The 6,101-nt window shown below is 36.0% G+C and overlaps 1 pseudogene; it reads left to right on the top strand.

Annotated features, from left to right (window-relative positions):
• Positions 1-1,205: 1,205 nt before the first annotated feature.
• LOC131508062 (UDP-glucuronosyltransferase 2B17-like) overlaps positions 1,206-6,101 on the top strand; it is a 31,491-nt pseudogene continuing 26,595 nt past the window's right edge.

Below are 6,101 nucleotides of genomic sequence, written 5' to 3'. Positions count from 1 at the left end.
GAATAAACAAACCAAAAGCAGAAAGACTAAAAAATACAGAGAACCGATGGCTGCTAGAAAAAAGAGGGGGAAGGGGAAAGCAAAATGGGTGAAAGGGAGTAGGAGACACAGGCTTCCAGTTATGGAACGAATGTCAGGGGGATAAAAGGTACAACATAGGGAATATAGTCAAAGTTACTTCAATGGCGCTGTATGGTGACAAATAGAATCTACATTTGTGGTGAGCGTAGCATGACAGATAACTTGTTGAATCACTATGTTGTAACCTAAAACTAATATAACATTGTGTGTCAACTATGCTTCAATAAAAAAAAAGAAAAGAAGATTATCTTTAAAAAGTCCATGCCACAAAAAAAAATTTGTGAGGTGAAGGATGTGTTAACTAATTTTATGGAGTAATCATTTCACAATATATTTGTACACCTTAAACCTGCACAATGTTATATCAATGATATCTCAATAAAGTCAGAAAACAAAATTTTAAAATAAAGCATTATGGTAATTATAGTACCAGCACAAAAGACAACATAATGTATAATTTCATTTATATGAAACGCTCAGAATAGGCAATATATAAGACAGAAAGTAGATAAAATGTTGGCTAGGGCTGAGAGATGAAGAAAATGGAGAGTTTCATTAGAGGGTAAAGGTTTCCATCTGGGGTGAAGAAAGTGCTCTAAAATTGATCAGTTTTGTTCACGATGGTTGCACAATTCTGTGAATATACTATGAAATACTAAATTGTACACTTTAAATTTGGCAGTTGTATAATATGTGAATTACATGTCAACAAAATTTCTATGAACAGAACAAAAAAATCCCTTGAACAATCATATCCAAGAAATATAATTCAACTGTATAATAACTTTAATTCTTGTGTCAAGAAGATTGCAGACACAGTTACCTCTTGCCTCTTCAAAATATATTACATAAGATAGGTGATTTGCGCATGCAAGGTCATTGGCTTTTAGCTAGATAATAGAACTTATAATCATCAAACAGACACTAAGCACATGTGTACATAGATGAAGTCATCTGCCTTTGACTTTTTCCGCTTGCCATCCAAATGCTTTGACTGTTCATATGTGTTTACCTTGAGTGTAAGCGTTACATTTTAACTTCTTGATTGACTTCTCCTTGGGTATTAGCACAAGCGATGGTAGAAGGAAACAGGAATTTGAAAAGAAGCATTACATTCCACCAGGATGTCTATGAAATGGATTTCAGTTTTTCTGCTGCTACAGCTGAGCTTACTTTAGCTCTGGGAGTTGTGGACAGGTGCTGGTGTGGCCCACAGAATACAGCTACTGGATCAACATGAAGACAATCCTGGATGAACTTGTCCAGAGAGGTCATGAAGTGACTGTTCTGACATCCTGAGCTTCCATTCTTGTTGATCCAAGCAAATCATCTACTATTAAATATGAGATTTATCCTACACATTTACTGAAAGATGATTTTAGGATTCTCTTCAGAAAATTGATCACCAAATGGACATGCGATTTATCGAAAGATACATTCTGGGCATATTTTTCACAACTGCAAGAAAACTCGTGGGAATATTCTGACTGTATTGAAAAGCTCTGTAAAGACGCAGTTTTGAACAGGAAACTCATGACAAAATTACAAGAATCAAAGTTTGATGTCATACTTGCAGATACCGTTGGACCCTGTGGTGACCTGCTGCCTGAGCTACTCAAAATACCTTTAGTGTAGAGTCTCCGCTTCTCTCTGGGCTTTACATTTGAAAAGTATAGTGGAGGACTTTCTCTCCCTCCATCCTACATACCTGTTATTATGTCAGAATTAAGTGATCAAATGGTATTCATGGAGAGAGTAAAAAATATGATATACGTGCTTTATTTTGACTTTTGGTTCCAAACATTTAATCAGAAGAGGTGGGCTCAGTTTTACAGTGAAGTACTAAGTCATGTTTTTCACTGGTGGCATGAAGTCTTAATTATCCTATTGCCTTGGAAGGTACATTTGTATAAAGTCAGAGGAATTTGTCTTTTATAAGTGAAACGATGAAATGAAAATATGAAATGATCTCTCAATCCTCAATCTCACAAATATTATGGAAAGACTTATACAACAGGGTCAGTTTGAACCTGTGGTCCAGTATTTTTTTTTTTTAACGTTTTTTATTTATTTTTGAGACAGAGAGAGACAGAGCATGAATGGGGGAGGGGCAGAGAGAGAGGGAGACACAGAATTGGAAGCAGGCTCCAGGCTCTGAGCCATCAGCCCAGAGCCTGACATGGGGCTCGAACTCACGGACCGCGAGATCGTGACCTGAGCTGAAGTCGGCCGCTTAACCGACTGAGCCACCCAGGCGCCCCTGTGGTCCAGTATTAATACATTATACTCCAGGAAGTCAATACCCATAAATAAAGCACTGAGGATTTCTTGAAGCAATTACATATCCATTATTTGTGTGTTTGTTTTTAATATTTAAACTTTTTTTTTTTTTTTTTTACTTTTTTCTGGGTAAAGTGTTTAATCCTTCCTTTGTTTATTAAATACAGGGTGAAAATATTACTTATAATATACTTTATTTTTTAGAATAATTTTAAGTCACAGCATATTGAATCGAGATTTCCCATATAACGAATGTCCCCACACATTCGTAAGTTCCCCCATTATCAACATCTCCCACCAGAATGGTACATTCGTTACAACTGATGAACCTATATTGACACATTATCATCCAAAGTCCATAGTTTACAATAGAATTCACTTTTGGTGTTGTACATTCTATAGGTTTTAACAAATTTGTAATGACATGTACCCGCCACTATTATATCAGAGTAGTGCCTTAAAAGTCCTCTCTGCTGCACCTATTTCCTACATATCCATTTTACTATACTTTTCCCATCTTTAAGAAAAGGCATTAGAGGGCGCCTGGGTGGCGCAGTCGGTTAAGCGTCCGACTTCAGCCAGGTCACGATCTCGCGGTCCGTGAGTTCGAGCCCCGCGTCAGGCTCTGGGCTGATGGCTCGGAGCCTGGAGCCTGTTTCCGACTCTGTGTCTCCCTCTCTCTCTGCCCCTCCCCCGTTCATGCTCTGTCTCTCTCTGTCCCAAAAATAAATAAAAAACGTTGAAAAAAAAAAATTAAAAAAAAAAAAAAAAGAAAAGGCATTAGAAATTTCACCATCTTGATGTAAGCAGACATGTAGACTAAGGAGTTCCATATTTCTAGCACAACAGTCTGTATAGAGTATTGAGGACATTATTTTCATTTGTTTCTCCTCAGTTTCCTCATTTAAAACTTAAAGTGTTTTGTCACATTACCTGAAAGATTCCTTCACAATTGGAGGATATGGTGGCTCTATCCCAGACTCAGGAACCTATAATATGAAGTTTCTGTTTACACATTCTTTCACAAGGCCTTACAAATCATGTTTTAAAGGCTTAAAAATCTTGTTGAAGGGTGCACACAACTATGTCACTCCATTAAAGACAAAATGAGCCAAAGTTAACAGTGCACGTGTTTCCATACTTGATGAAAATATTCCAGCTGTTATTTGCAAATATTATTTAATACACAAAAATTATTAAGCTACTCATATGAACCAACCGCAATGGTAAGCACAAGGAATCAAGCCATACCCTCAAAGCCTCACAGTTTTCTTGGAAAATCTAGGATCAAGGAAATAACTTGCTAAATTATAGAAATTAGACAGGATTCTAGGGAAAGGTGTTTCCATTGGTTAACTGATTGGGGAGCTCAAATAGTTGCTTACATTTGCATCTGTTACTTTTGCAGCATTTCAGAGTAAACAGATGCATGTTTAATTTGATAGTGGCTTAGGTTTAATAATCGTTTATGATTGTGAATGTACTACTGTGATGTTAGAAATGAGCCTCTTACACTTTGTCTTTTATATATACACATGTGAACAACATATATATGTAAATATATATTTGCATCATTATATATGTTTGCATCATCATACCTGCTTTGTATCATATATGTATTGTGTGTGTGCATAATTAAGCCACAAACACTTTTAAACATTTTTGGCTAAATTATTCCAAACTCCTTTCAGAAAATTCCCTCATATATTCACATTATATTACTTTCATCTCCTCTACCTTTTGCTAGGTGTGGGTTTATTTATTTATTTATTTATGAACTTACTTATTTACTCTTTTTTTCTATTAAGTTTTTATTTTGATTCCGGCATAGTTAACAGACAGTGTTATGTTCATTTCAGGTGACAATACAGTGAATCAACAATTCCATCCATCACTCAGTGCTCATCACAACAAATGCGCTCATTAATCCCCATCACCTATTTTACCCATTCCCCTCATTCACCTCCCCTCGATAACCATCAGTTTGTTCTCTCCAGTTAAGAGTCTGTTTCTTGATTTCTCTCTCTCTCTCTTTTTGTCCTTTGCTTGTTTGTTTCATTTCTTAAATCCATACATAAGTGAAATCATTTGGTATTGGTCTTTCTCTGACTTAATTTCACTTAGCATAATACTCTCTAGCTCCATCCATGTCATTGCAAATGGTAAGATTTCATTTTTCTGTATCTGTTCAATCTACAGACCCTTGGGCTGTTTCCATATTTGGCTATTATAGATAATGCTGATATAAACATATGGGTACATGTATCCATTTGAATTAGTACTTTTGTATTTTGGGGTATATGGTAGTGCAATTGCTGGATCATAGGGTAGTTCTATTTTTAACTTTTTGAGAAATCTCCACACTTGTTTGTGTTTTTTATTTTAGCCATTCTTAAAGGTGTGAAGTGGTATCTCATTGCAGTTCTGACTTGTATTTCCCTGATGATAACTGATGTGGAGCATCTTTTCATGTGTCTATTGGCCATCTGTATCTCTTCTTTGGAGAAATGTATGTTTATGTCTTCTGTCCATTTTTTAACTGGATTATTTGGTTTTGGGATGTTGAGTTGCACAAATTATTTATATATTTTGGATAACTTATGCTTTCTTGTATATATCATTTGCAAATATCTTCTCCCATTCAGTTAAATTGCCTTTTAGTTTTGTTAATTATTTCCTTCATTGCACAGAAGGTTTATTTTATTTTGATGTAATCCCAATAGTTTATTTTTGCTTTGGTTTCCCTTGCCTCAGGAGAAAAATCTAGAAAAACATATCTAGAAAAATATTGCTACTGCTCATGTCAGAGACATTACTGTCTTTGCTCTCCTCTAGGATTTTTACGTTCTCAGGTCTCACATTTAGGTCTTTAATCTATTCTGAATGTATTTTTGTGTATGGTGTAAGAAAGTGGTCTAGTTTTATACTTTGTATGTGGCTATCCAGTTTTACCAACATCATTTGTTGCAGAGATTTTTTTTTCCCATTGGATATTTTTTGTTTTGCCAAAGATTAATTGGCCATATAATTGTGGGTTCATTCTGGGTTTTCTATGCTGTTCCATTGATCTATGTGTCTGTCTTTGTGTCAATACAATACTGTTTTGATTACTACAGCCTTGTAGTATAACTTGAATTCAGGAATTGTGATACCTCCAGTTTTTTTCCTTTTCAAGATTGCTTTGGCTATTTGGGTCTTTTGTAGTTCCGTACAAATTATAGGAATGTTTGTTCCAGCTCTGTGAAAAATGCTGTTAGTGTTTTGATAGGGATTACATTAAATCTGTAGATTGCTTTGGGTAGTGTAGACAGTTTAGTATTTGTTCTTCCAATCTATGAGCTACCCTGAGTAGCTCAGTTAAGCATCCAGCTCCTGATTTCGGCTCAGGCCGTGATCTCATGGTTTATAAGTTCAAGCCCCACATCAGGCTCTGTGCTGACATTGTGGAACCTGTTTGGGATTCTCTCTCTCTGCCCATCCCCCACTTGTGCTCGCTCTCTCTCTCAAAATAAATAAACTTAAAATAAAGGAATACAACCACTAATACCTGCATCCTGTTATAAAATTGAACTATGTGAAAGTCTTTGATTTCATGACCAAATTCTCTTTTCTTCCTGACCTTTAAACATATTCACGTGACTGGGGCTTCTGAATGGCTCAGTCAGTTAAGTGTCTAACTTTGGCTCAGAGCATGATCTCGTGGTTCACAAATTTGAGCCCCGCATTGGACTCTGTGCTGA

The sequence above is a fragment of the Neofelis nebulosa genome, chromosome 3, assembly GCF_028018385.1.
Source record: "Neofelis nebulosa isolate mNeoNeb1 chromosome 3, mNeoNeb1.pri, whole genome shotgun sequence".
NCBI classification, from domain to species: domain Eukaryota; kingdom Metazoa; phylum Chordata; class Mammalia; order Carnivora; family Felidae; genus Neofelis; species Neofelis nebulosa.
The sequence above is the reverse complement of the archived record's forward strand: the minus strand, read 5'-3'. Positions and strand labels throughout refer to the sequence as shown.